Source organism: Uranotaenia lowii, chromosome 2, assembly GCF_029784155.1.
Source record: "Uranotaenia lowii strain MFRU-FL chromosome 2, ASM2978415v1, whole genome shotgun sequence".
Lineage (NCBI taxonomy): Eukaryota > Metazoa > Arthropoda > Insecta > Diptera > Culicidae > Uranotaenia > Uranotaenia lowii.
In genome coordinates this window covers 157732433-157746318 of record NC_073692.1, presented here as the reverse complement: position 1 = coordinate 157746318, position 13886 = coordinate 157732433, and the positions used below count along the sequence as shown (strand labels likewise).

The following is a 13886-nucleotide window of genomic DNA, read 5'->3' as shown; positions in this document are numbered from 1 at the left end:
TCACAAAACTAAGTGTTGCATTTTTTCGAACACACTCCTAAAGTTACACGCAAGCTTTCCTTCTCACTTCCGATATGAAATAAGAATTCAAATTCAAAATTTATGGTCAGAATTCCCACGATTGATGAACGCTTAGGAGTGCATCTGCTTTCGACAATAGCACGAATGTCCGAGTAAGTAATTAATGTGAAAATATGTTTGATGCATCTTTAGTTCTCTGAAACAGATTAATATAATTCGAAACGTTGGACGAAGCACATATAAAAAGTTTTATAATTGACCTGATAACACCGAAAGGCTGGTACATAAGACTCAGTCGATTTGGAGTCATTTTTGAGTTTCTCAAACCCTGGGGTCTTAAAAGCTTCGTCTTGGTCCAAAACTCATCCGGGATTTTTTGTAGGATTTTTAAGTAACGTTTACATGAGAAAATTTGAACTTTTATGTTTGTATGGGAAAATTGAATATTTTGTACTGAAAAATCAACATCATTTGTGTATCTTCTGTGGAACCGTGCCAGCTATTAGTTTTTGTGCCAAATATTTAAATTTTCTAAAGGAAATTTTCCGCTGAACAACTTTGTTGAAGACCGTAACTTCCTATCTTATTAGGCAAAACAGTTATTAGCTATTTAACAGGGGTATGTCTTTTCGCTTTGATAAACCATAAATTCAATTGACATCACTGAATGGTGCCTTTCGAGGTATTGCATGAATACCTTTCATGCAATACATCGCGAGGCTCCAGCAGTGATGTCAATTGAATTTATGGTTTATCAATGCGTAAAGACATACCCCTGTTAAACAGCTAATAACATTTTTGCCTAAAAAATCATCAGCTGGCTCGGTTCCACAGAAGAAACGAAAATGATGTTGATTTTTCAGTACAAAATATTAAATTTTCCCATACAAACCTAAAAGTTCAAATTTACTCATGTAAACGTTACTTAAAAATTCTGCAAAAAATCATGGATGAGTTTTGGATCAAAACGAAGCTCTTAAGACCCCAGGGCTTGAGAAATTCAAAAATGACCCCAAATCGACTCAGTCTAGTGGCCAAGTATTTGTTTAGATTGGGATCCTGATTTATGATATATTACAGATTTTTTCCCAAGGTTTTAATTTAATTTAGTTTAGAAATTTAAAACTTTTAAAATCATTTTATATCAGGAAGTGCTCATTCTTTTTTTTCCAAATCAAAATAACAAAAAAGCAAAGATTAGTGTTTTCTAACTCTCAAATTAGATTTGAAGAAAAAAAAATTCAAATCTGTCCTCGTGCATATTCGGGGTTTGCCAAATTTCCACGCTTGTCCACGGAGGGGGAGGAGGGTGTCTAAAATCTTATTTTTTCTGTCCAAGTGGTATCTGAACAGCCCCCAACGAAAAAAAGCTTTGAATAGCGATTGAAGACTCTGATACCAAAAAACCGAGCTAATTCTGGAGAGCCAAGACCACGTAGAGAAAGACCTCAGTGTGTTTGTCGTGCAAATGAACCCTCAAACTGCTAGTTATTTCCGACCGTGTAAAATAAATTGGTTTTAGTTCCATAGCGTGTTTTACTAAATAGTTGCATTTCTGCCGCAGCATTTGATGGTGGCGCTTTTTGATTTTGTCCGTCGATTTTCGCTAAAGTTCCGAATCTTGTAATGGATAATTTTTGCTGATGATCTGTCGAAACTGCAATTCAGTCGGCTTTTTCATAACAATTGCTACGATGAATGGCTGAATATTTAAAGAAGACTGCCTCCGAATGCGACCGTTTTCCCTGCAACTCAAATAGGTCATACAAAGTTTATACTCTGGTTTGGCTGTATCTGGAATCGTGTCATTACGCAAAAACTGTGGTGGGGTGATAAAAAGTCAATTTTTTTTTTGTGCTAAAAGAGGACAAACGGCTTAATTTATCATAACTTGTTCAAAATTCTGGAAATTTATCAATAATAACCTTGATTTGGAAAAAGATTGGTTCGTAGTAGGTATGCATAAGGTTGCCAGATGGCTCGGTTTAATTAATTACAATACAAATATTTACTACACAATAGTACAAATAATAATACAAATTTTTTGAACAGTCCGGCCCAGCCCGGTTGCCCGGATTTTGCTCGTATTTTACCGGATTTATTTACTTAGTTTGGCAAATAAAAAAAATCAACGAACGCCCTCAAAACGAAATTTTTGAGCAAGTTTTATAAAAATAATCATGAGAAGTCTAAAATACAGTTCAAATTCTATCGATAAGTTTTGATAAAAATAAATCTTTAAAAAAAAATTCTTGATTTTTTTGGATAATTTCTTGGGTTTCGGGAAATCAAATGCCCAGATTTTGCCTGGTTTTTATGTAAAATTGTCCAGCTTTCCGGCCCGGATTCGTGTTGAAAAAATTCTGGCAACCTCAGGTATGCACTATAGATGGCCCATCTATTAGTTTGGTTGACTTCTCATATCCAACTTAAATCATTGAGCATTATAAAAAAATTGCAAATGTAATCATTAAATCACATTTCCATCTGTGCACTCAAAAGTTTTTCGCAAAACAAAGTGATGCATTTTTTTCGAATACACTCCCTTATATCACTATTTTAAAACATTATATTTTCTGTTAAAAAGATAGATCAATAAAATAAAAAGACATGCACCGTCTTAGCCGATTTAGGCTTTACAGACTGAATAAATGACATGGACAACTTAACATTAACATTGAACACCCAGTACCGAGATGGGAATCGAACCCATACCAACAGTGGACCAGCGATTACCATCTTATCACGCTAGTCACTCGACCATTGAGACGAATCTTTTTTCAGTAAAATAGCTCATACCTTAAGGCTTTAAAAAGCCAAACTAGCTTCGTTTAATCAAAATTGCGTGATTCATTTCTTGAAGAAAAAAGAAAATGATAATAAAAAAGCAACTAAAATTTGGAAAAAACGATCTTTGATAACTAATATAATTAATAAACCATCTATTAAACTAAAAGATGACATTGAATCCGTTTATTATTCATCATTCAATCATGGATTCAGATTTTGTTTTGATGTTCTTGTTTCAGAGAAACAACGTTGTGAAGAAATTAAATTCTTCAATTATAAGAAATTGGCGAAGATACATCTATTTCTGACATCATTCAAGAAAGCCTTTGAGTATTTGATATTAAAGATTTGAAATCATTCAACAACTTCGTTATATTCTGGTTTTAAAAATATAAACAAAACTATATTTATTCCGAAATTTCTCTAGAACTCCGTCAAAAGTTTCGATTTTTGAATATTAAAAAAATAACGAAAAAAGAACAAAAAAAATTTATATCTCATAAATCGAAATTACGCACGGTCATCGGGAATGTTGATTATTTGGTAATAACTTCAATTTTCAAAATATTTGTAATGTTTTATAGCATTGCCGAAAAAATGCACAAATTTATTTCATGATTTTTTTCCTTTTTTCAAAGGTTTTCTCAAGACAGGAGCAGACAAAAAAAACTAAATGAACATTTGGGTTCAGCACCTCAAAATTAATTAAAATTAGCTCTTACATTGTTTGGCTCCTTGTTTTTTTTTTAAATTTAATTAACAGTTAACTTTTGCAATTAATTATTATCGTACATTTATCTTGTTTCCTTAATTTTCTATTGTATGTGCTTGAAGATATAATCTATAAACTTCTTAAACTGCTGTAATCTCCTATCTACCATGTTATTCGATGATCAAGATTCGATCTCAAGACAGTTGACATAAAAGACAAAGCTCGAATGCGCTGAGATTAGCTCGCTGATAAGGCACTAAGATTACATTGGTTCGAAATTCAAAAATTAAAAAAGCCATTGTTTTCGTTATTTTTTGGAAAAAAAAATCTTTACTCTTGTCTTGTCTTTACTTGTTTTTCAAAAATCGGCTGCGAAATCGGTATGTTTTCCTAAAAATTGGTATTCGATATATACAGTATCTTGGTCAAAAATTTCGTCTAAAATCGGTCTAAATACCGAAAAATCGGTATGTGTGCCATCGCTGTTAGGAAGGCTGTTGCTATGAAAACCACAGATTGATAAAGCTGTTGCTAAGAATATTTTCAGAATGGATGAAAACTTACCAAAAATAAGTAAAATTTTAAGATTTTGAAAGCCTTTGATTAGAGCGTAATGTGGGATTAAGAGGAAGGATGATTCAAAAATAATATTTTGTTTAAGAGAAAAACAAAAGTCGGTTTATCATAGTTTCTATTGATGCTACAGGTGAGAAGGAATGTAGAAATAAAATGAAGGATATGCAGAAAATGAATCAAATTTCATAGATTTAAAAATAATGAAACTAGTACAAAATATAACTATACCTTTCTGTAAGAGAGGCAAAAAATCATATAGAATTTCGCGTTCTATTACGATATGTGAAAAAGATGAAGGCTCAGAATTACATCTGTTGAAATTTATGATATTTAACCCTTTAATGTATGACTTTTTTCATATGAGAATAGCAGCTATTTATTCAATGAAAATATAACATTACAGTTCAAATAACACAAATGAAAGATTTAAAGTCGTTATTTTGAGTATTATTAATGTTGAAGAATAATGAAAGTTGAAGAATTATTTTAGAAACTCATCTTAATACGATTTTGCAAATTTCTTCCAAGCCTGTTAATTGAGTGATTGTGATTGATTGATATTTAAAAAAATTGTTAAAGAAGAATTTTAATTTTAGCAATTTTTTCGCAACTTTTTTCGATATTTCTCACATACATTAAAATATCGAAATAAAATACCATGAGCTCATTTCTTTTAATTAACATATTAACATTTTTAACATATTTTTTGTCAGTACATCACTTTAAAACATCCAAGCGTTTCCGAGATATTTCGATTTTGATTAATGTTGTTTTAAAACAACGCTATGCATTAAAGGGTTAAGTACAATCCAAACTTACTCCTTCTGTTATACCTGATTTAATGTAAAAGATTGATCTGTTTGCTATTTCTTACCAGAACTTTTTCAGTTCAAATTCGGGCAATTTTATATAAAATCCTGGCAAAATACGGGCATATGTTCTAAAAACTGACGACCAACATTTCGGGAAATATCCGAGCAAATTTTGTCAAAACCCAGAAATTACTCAACGAAAATTAAAGAAAAATTTTTGAATCAATTTTTTCAAAAAACTCATCGACAGATGAGGTTTCCAAAAAAACCTTTCATGATCCTTTTTATAAAACTTGTTCAAAAAAATCATTTAGTTGGCATTTACAAAAAATTAAAAAAAAAAACTAAATAAAGTGAATGATTCCGGGCCAAATTCGGGATTTTTTCAATGATATCCGGTCGGGCAACCGGGCCGGGTTTGGCTGTTCCCAAATTTTAAATTAATTATCCAGGCAAACTTGGCTAAAACCGAGCAATCTGGCAACCTTATATTAGAGGGCCCTAGAAAAATTGCTCCGGACCACCCAAAGCCATATTGGATACACAACATTTAACAGGTTTTAGTCATTACTTAAGTCGTTTTATTTTCAAAGCTAAAAAGTCAAATTTTATTATTTCAAAGGAAATGAAATGAGCAGTTTTACAAGCACTGACATTTTTGTTGTTGTGCTCCCACTATTGAACGGAGGGCCACAACTCATCAACAAAACTATTCGCCTGGTTATTCAAGCACTTCTACCAAACTAACCGGCCGGCTGTTATTTTATTGCCGGAAGAATATTTTTAGAACTGTGCTGGTAACGCATACCGAAACGTGCTCGAGTTTCCAATTTGCCCCCGCCCGATATACTTGCGGAATGCAGTATTGATTGAATGAAAACCCTAATTATTGTTGAATGATTCACTAACCCCTGGTTAATGGAAAGGATTTTTTTTTTAAACTCACCTGACGCGTATGAAATGACTCAAAACCAGCTGCTAACTGATTGACTGGACTTCAAATCAGTGGTCGTGGGCGTTCTTTTGATCGACGGAGATGAAAAACAACAACCTTTTTTTCCACAACAAAAAAAAACACTCCTACATGCGGAACTTTCCACGCTTTTTGACGCTAGTGCACTTTTCCTTGAAACGATCACACAAAATTTCTTCCGAAATTTTTTTTTTTCTTCCAGATGCACACTAATTGCTCAAACTTGCCGGCACCTTCGTTTTTTTTTTTCGTTTGACTTTTTCAAACGCTCAACGGTGCGCTCGTAAAAATGTAAAACGCTTCTTCCACAGAAAAAAAAAGAAATATTGAAAACCACCCGGGGGATGTTGTTGGATTTGGGTTTGCCAAAACGCCGCCTCAGCCGCCACTAATTAGCGCCGTCATTTGGCATTGTTTATTCTTCGCTTTGATAGCTTCGCCTGTTTGATGACATCCAGCTGAGGTTTCCTGCTAGAAAGTAAACATCAAAGAGAGAGGAAGAAAAAAACACTACATCAGCTTATTTGGTGGTAAACGCAAATTAACGAAATGTAAGCATGTTTTTTTCCCGAAACAGGCTAAGCACTTGTATTTGTTACAGCTGAAGTATGAAAATTTTGGTCGATGGTTAGAAAATAAAACTGAATTTGGCAATACACAGAGAAATCTTAATTTAAATTAAAATAAAAGTCTTTGTCTTTTCCATTACATGGCGACCGTTAAAAACTGAATGGTACTTTCTGATTAATCAACAAAACGATCAAAAACCGTAACATATTTTTATTTTCTTAACAGCACTGTTAGTTTGTTAGACATGTAAGTAAGTAAATAAGTAAGTAAGTAAGTAAGTAAGTAAGTAAGTAAGTAAGTAAGTAAGTAAGTAAGTAAGTAAGTAAGTAAGTAAGTAAGTAAGTAAGTAAGTAAGTAAGTAAGTAAGTAAGTAAGTAAGTAAGTAAGTAAGTAAGTAAGTAAGTAAGTAAGTATGTTATTAAATTAATAACATTGCTCCTTTTGGTTCGATTTTTTCCCTTTTAAGATTCCTAAAACTAAGTCAACCATGGCCAAAAATTCACATCTTCGAAGGAAATTGATCAAATATGTGAAGTACAGCTACAGCTAGCGAACTTATTCTACGTCAACAGTCAACACACCCCTTATCGGTTAGATAGTGCATAGAAACCGTGTGAAGGTTAAGGCAGTTTGCTTCCTTATCTTGTTATCGCCATCTATTAACACTTGATTTGGTGAACCTCTACTGACTACGTCAGCTAAAGCTAAACTGTGTAGAATCAAAAGTGTCAGTAGTTTTGTAAACACACGAGATATTCTGAAGAAAAAACCAATTTCCCACACAGCTTGATGTTGATCAGACCGATCAAGAATATCTAAACAGACCATCATTTTACCATCATACTGATCGAGGAACTCCATCGTGGGTGATAAATTATCACTAATCTTCCAAAAAAAAACTACTGTGGCCAATATGGAGTGAGTAACAAATTCCTCTGAACAGATCGACGAAATTTTGTGATAAACATGCATAGTAGCAGAAAACTCTGCAAATAGCTGTCAAAAATTGAACCCAACAACTTTACACTAAGTTGTTTTGACATTGTACAGATCTTTTCGAGGCAGATTAAACTGACGGAAAATAAAGAATAAACACATTGCGTTACCAAAATCATGTGCAAATCTCTGAACGGTTGAGTTTCAGTTTCCCATGTGCGTGAATGAGTTGCCGATAAAAATTTAACCAAATAATTATATGATGTTTTTAATTCCCTCGAGGGCTGAATTTTGTTCACGATTCTACAATTTCTTTTACAAAAAAAAAATTGTGTTTGTTTTCCAGAACTCATCGCAGCAAAAACTTGAATAAATTCTACTTTCCTGCTAAATCCTAAAATACCGACATTTTCAGTTTCTCGAAATCTTTTAGAATTTCAGTGTATATGTTGGAAAGTGGTTATGTTAAGGTCATTTTAAAATTAACAGTTTGTTTTTATAATTTTTTTCTGAACTCACTAGCAATCAGTTCACTAACGAACTTAACGAACTTATTTTGGATCACCCTGCTTATTTCTCTTTTATTTACAACCAAAATAACTTCCTGTAAAATATAATTTAAAAAAAATAGAAAAAAAATAAAAATAACAGGAAGCAGTAACTAGCTCTGGGTTCTGATACTGAGGATACTACCCAAGCAACCAAAAGCCACATATTCACTTAAAAGAAGGCTTTGAAAATTGCATATTGGCTGACAAAGAGAAACAACTGCCCCATTCCCTTGAGTGAACTATATGCACCCATTGATGAACTTGAAAGTTTCAAAAGTTTGATATCTACGTTGCATGTGACATATTTTGCCCAAGTCCCATGAGTAAACTATATGTTCTCATTAATGAACTTGAAAGTTGCCAAAGTGCTTTATATGCACGTTGTTACATAGTCACAAAAAGTGCATTGGAGTGCTTTCTTCCTGGCTTGCTGTCTATCTGGTTGGCTATGCTACAAAATCATACCACCACTTCGAGTTTAAGTTTCAGCTAGAACAACATCTAGGCGTGACCTCGTGTTCGATTGTCACCACGAAAGTCGGGGTTCGATCCCGAAGCCGGGCAAGTTTTTTTCAATAAGTCAATTGATTACTTGAGTGATGCAATATATGTAGGAAGTGAATTAAAAATGCAATCAAGCAGCAAATTGGACCAATTTTGGACCTTAAGCCTACTTTAGTCTTAAAATGCCAAAAAATGTAAATAATTTATTTCGCTAGCATAGGATAAAGATACTCCTATGCTCAAAATGAACCCTTATTCTTCTATTTTTTTAGCTAAGCTTAGCTTAGCTTGATTGACTACTCACATCCACCCTCAATCATTGAACCCGAAATGCTCCTTAAGTTATGTTTGAATGAAGAGTATTCTACCTATACTCTGCGATTAATTGCTAAATTTGGTTTAAAAACAAGTTAATACATTTCTGATTCTATAATCGCGGGCGTGGCTCAGTAGAACAAGTTCCACGTCGCCAATGGTTGCTACTCCGTGATTGACCGAGGCCATCAATTTTGTTCAGAGGTCAAATGAACGGAACCTGGGATTGGCACATTCACAATGCACAAAACTGATGCTCTCTCTTTAAACATCAATAACGGCGCCGGCCACGTCCTAGTAGTCAATAGATAGGTCAGGAAAAATGAGAAAGGGATAAAAGAACAACTTTGAGCTTAAGGACCGAGGTCACCTCTGCATCCTTGCAAAAAAAAAATCGGTTGGGAGTGTTGGGGGGTAGGAAAAAAAATAGGAAACACTTTTGACTAGTGTTATGTTGATAGCTTTTTCTCCTGAAATATATTTTTTCATTTATAAAAACATTTAGCCAGATAAGAAACAACATTTATGACTAAAACACATTTGAAGTAAATCGTATGATATTGATTTCCATCATCATATCTCTAATAGTTGTTGCTCACATAATTCAAAGTTCAAAGTGGTATTTGAATTGATATTCTGAATCATATATAACATTTGAATAGTGAAAAAAAAAGAAAAAAACTGGATGATTTTTTCAAGGGAAATGGAGAAAATGTGATCACAACTAAAAATTATAATAATTTTTCAGCAATTTTGATTGAAAGATTCATGTATCGACTTGTCGCATTCTATCAGAAAAATTAAGATTTAACTTGTGTTCAATTTCTGATTTAATTATGATATAAATGAATATTGATATCTTTAAACTTTTGAACATTTGAAAAAGGAATAATTTAAGAATTTTTTTAAATTTCTAAACATGTTATTGAATAAATCAGTTCCTGGTTAAGTTTCAATATAAGAACAAAAAAATTAAACCAAAAAAGGAGAAGTTATAATCCCATAGTTACATGATAGAACTTATTGAATTTATAATTTTAATTGGTGAAATAATTGGTGGTTTGAAAAGATTCAGAATCATTCTATCAAAATAACGAAATGATTTTTAGTGACATTATAAATGGGGCACAAAATAAGTGAATAGTTCTCCACATTGAAAAAAAATGTAGTATTAAAGATTACAAGTTTTGATTAACTGATTATAAAAAAAGAAAGAATACTTAGCTTTAACGTTGTCCTGATACCAAACATCAATAGATGACTCCGAAGTTTCATCCCCGATTAGTATGAGACGCCAACAGCAATTAGACTGTGGACAGCATTCCAGGAAGACAGGAAATGGATCCAGTTTCTAGATTTGATTAGCTGCACCCTCTTGGAACACATCGCGAAGGTCCTTAAACTTCTTGATAGTTGATGGATTTCATTATAAACATGCACAAATAAACTTGAACAGGGAACTTGAAAATTTTTCCGCTGAACATAAAACTTCCGTCATCGACGGTCACAGCCTACCGAGTCCCCCTGAAACCTACCGCATTATTTTTTTCCATAAAAAGTCTTTTTCATAAGTTTATCAACGTTTTTGAAAATTTACCTCTTTATCAGTGATAAATTAGACAGCGCAATTAGTGGGGAGCATTATGAGAAATTAAAGTAAATAAGGAAAAATCACGTTTTTTTCACTGTCCAAGTAAAGTTTGAAGGGAAAATACTTTTACTGTAAAGGACATGAACCATACTATCTATTTTTCTTAAAATAAAAGAAAATCCATGGAAAACCTGGAAACTTTGTAAAGGGTCCAACACTGGGAGACTTTTGACTTTGATGTTCCATTTTCAAACCTGACATCATCAAAACTTGGTTTCAATACCAACAAATTAACAAAGGTGAAAATTTTTTATTCGGGGCATAATTCAGAACTAATATTGAACATTTTCAACATTTTTGACAGCTTTACGCAAATAAACTACAAGTAAGTAGACACAAAAAAGTTCCAGCTATTGTTCTGCTGATAGAACTGAAATTGAAGTGTTTTAGCGTTGAAAAGCTACAATACTTTTTTTTCTATTATATTTGATTGAAGATTTTATCGTTATTGAATTTGTTTATTTATTTTCAAAAAATCATACTTTTTATAGGAATTATAGTTTTAGGACCAATGAAGGTACCAGTTGAGTAGCGAAATAGAAACAGTAGGTTTTAAGTTGGAAATTTTGAACATCCATACCTTCGCAAATCTTTCAAAAACTTGACCTATCTTGAGAATTTTCAGTGAAACTTGCAAATGAAATTAGCAAAAAAACACCGAGTACTCCACTAAGAATGAAAACTCTAAGTCGTTTGGAAAAGCTATGAAATGGACAAAAAAACATCCCGATATGCAGATCTACAAACACAAGCTAGTCAACAGAAAACAAAAATATTGTGAGGCTATTAAATACATCAGGAAAAGGAAATCATGAGTTATTATTTTAAATCTTATCGATTTTGATGCTAGTATTCGTATAAAAAATACAATTATTTGAAAGGATATGTTAAATCCAAAAAGAAAATAAATGCCAAGATGAGTTAGGAAACGTGGGATGACATTTTACAGTGCTTTAGAGGCCCAGAAGTTGAATTATGTAGAGATCATAATTTTATACCACTATCTAACCCTCCAAGCTGCGAACTCAAATTCTGGGCACATATTATGCGTTGAAAAGAGGGCCATCCATTAAAAGTTGCAGAAAAATTGACGTTTAAGAGAAGAAAGAAAGGAAGACCAGCAAGAATTTGGGCAGAATCATTGGAAAAAATTAAATTAAAATTTTCTTGTACACAGCAGGAGTGGGGTATACTTGGTAGGGATCAAAAATGAATTTTCTAAATAGGCAAAACAATTGTAACTTAAGCAAGGAAGTGAGGAATCTATATCAGAATCAGGATGAGAAAATATAAGGAAAAATGAATAAATTAAAAAAAAAGCTGAAAACAGGATCATTATAACCTTAAAAGTAATAAACTAACTAAAATAAATTGAAAAATAGTAAATAAAAAAACTGGGCAACTAGTAGATATTATTATTTTATAATTCAATGCTTGTCTGAATCGTGATCGTCAAATTGTTAAAGAAAAGATAAATAAAGGGAAAGATTTTTTAATTCTAAACATATTTTGACAGTTAAAGCTTATAATTATGATAAGTATATTTTTTTTATTCTATTAAAGCATACAGATACTAAATAATACATAAAGGGATGTTAAGATAAGATTTTAATAAAGAGTGATGAATACACAAAGAAAAGTTGTTGGCAAAAGTGATCATAAGGAACAATCGAAGCAATAAATTTCTATAATTCTTCAAAATTATGTCGTGAGACGGAAAACTATATAAATAAAAAATGAATAAAAATAAATTTATTTTTAAAATCATAATAAAGCATATTGTTTTATTAAGTGAATTGCAATATAATCAACAAAAACTGTACTAATAATCTTCCTTGTAGACATCTCTTTTAAAATCAGCAAAAAAACACAATAGGCGAGAAGGAAAGAAGAAAATGAAGCAACATAACAAAGGAACAAAGAAGGAAAGGTAAGAAAATCAATGGTGAGATACGTCTGATTCATTCATAAAACAACAAAGAAGCGATAACTAAATAAATACGCGTCAATCTTTTATTGTACATATTAGGATACTAATTTTATATAAGCGCACGTTTAAATTTAGTAAGTATCTGGATGTGTACTGAAATAAAAGAGTGAAAGTCTAATCATAATCCCATAACCCATTTGGTTATGAGGCTAAGATTGGGCGGGGCTTATTGGCAATGAAAGTAGCCTCGGGATATGCAGCTGCCATTCTGAAATGGGTTACTGGAATTTTAGTAGAGCTAACACCACCAGCACCCGCGATTGAACAATGTTAATCAAATGGATTAACATTGGCTCTTTTGTCTGTGTCAAACTGACAGGTCTCAAGTTCAAGAAAGAAGAGTTTTAGAGGAAAAAACAATAAATAGGAGAGTTTGCGTAGGAAAGATATACTACCATGGTCACGTTAAAAGAAGAGAGAAAGAGAGAGATCATTCACTAAGTTTTCTTTCAATTTGAAAACTTGAAAAAGAGGTAGGCCATGAGGACTTTTTATAAACAGATTTCAATAAAGTATGATCTGAATTTTAAAAGGGCTTGGATGATATGATGATCGTAGAAAAAGAGAAGGCAGCTTCAGTACAGACTTTTTTCAGTCTTTTGCGAAGTTTTCACTAGGATCCGCAGGCTTCACATGTTTTCTCTGATACGATTTGGTAAGGCCCCAAAATGTTTTGACTACGCTTCGACTTCTTCTGCTTCTTATATGTCTTTAGATTCAATCTTACCTTGGAACGACGGACTGTGCTACAAGGGGATTAAGATCCCGAACTGATTCAATCTTCCTACTGGCATATTTAAGCACGCATAATTCTCCAGTCCAAAGTTTTGTCCACCGGACCCGGTTTCCGACCAGATTTTTTTGTCTTCGAAACTGCTTTCCTCTCCATACTTCCGAATCGCATTTCGAACCGCTCACGATACACAGAGTTTCAAATTGAACAACAACACACGCCAGGATTCAGCTGTTCAATCATCATCCGAAATGAGCAGGGTTGTATCAAAATCGTGCTTAGACATAATGGGACACCTATATTTTTGAAAACATTAAATACGACACTTCGATTGACTGAAGCATTGCAATGCATTGGCTATCTGCAGATTTGGTTCATTTTATTTTGAAATATTTTACAGAAAATTTCTTAAATCTCTCGTTAGATGTTTTTTCCGTTACTTCGTGTGATAAAATATCACTTAAAAACAATATTAATTAGTTTACATTTGTTTTTTATGTTTTTATAGATTACCTCATATATCGGCCCAGTTTTTAATAGGTATTTATTTGGTAATTATTAGATAAAAAAAATATTCATAATTCGTAATGATAGTTATGAATGTTCTATAATCGCTGTTTCGAGAAAATTGTGATTAAAGTTCGTCAGGACAATAAACTCCCGCAATAATATTGTTGTTTTTCTTAATACAAAATTCTCTCCTTCAATATAAAATATCCTTCTCAGAAGTGTGTACAATAAAAAATATATGT

At 32.5% G+C, this 13886-nt stretch overlaps 1 protein-coding gene across 4 annotated transcripts in view; it reads right to left on the bottom strand.

The window, feature by feature from the left end:
* LOC129749980 (dual 3',5'-cyclic-AMP and -GMP phosphodiesterase 11) overlaps window positions 1-13886 on the bottom strand; it is a 427967-nt gene that overhangs the window by 406846 nt on the left and 7235 nt on the right. For 2 of the 4 annotated variants that reach the window (XM_055745148.1, XM_055745150.1), the window contains exon 2: window positions 5858-6355. The exons of 1 other annotated variant lie outside the window; for it this stretch is intronic. The gene's annotated coding sequence lies outside the window, so the exon portion shown is untranslated. The remainder of the gene's footprint in view (window positions 1-5857; window positions 6356-13886) is intronic. One more of the 4 variants, XM_055745149.1, reaches the window with a different exon arrangement.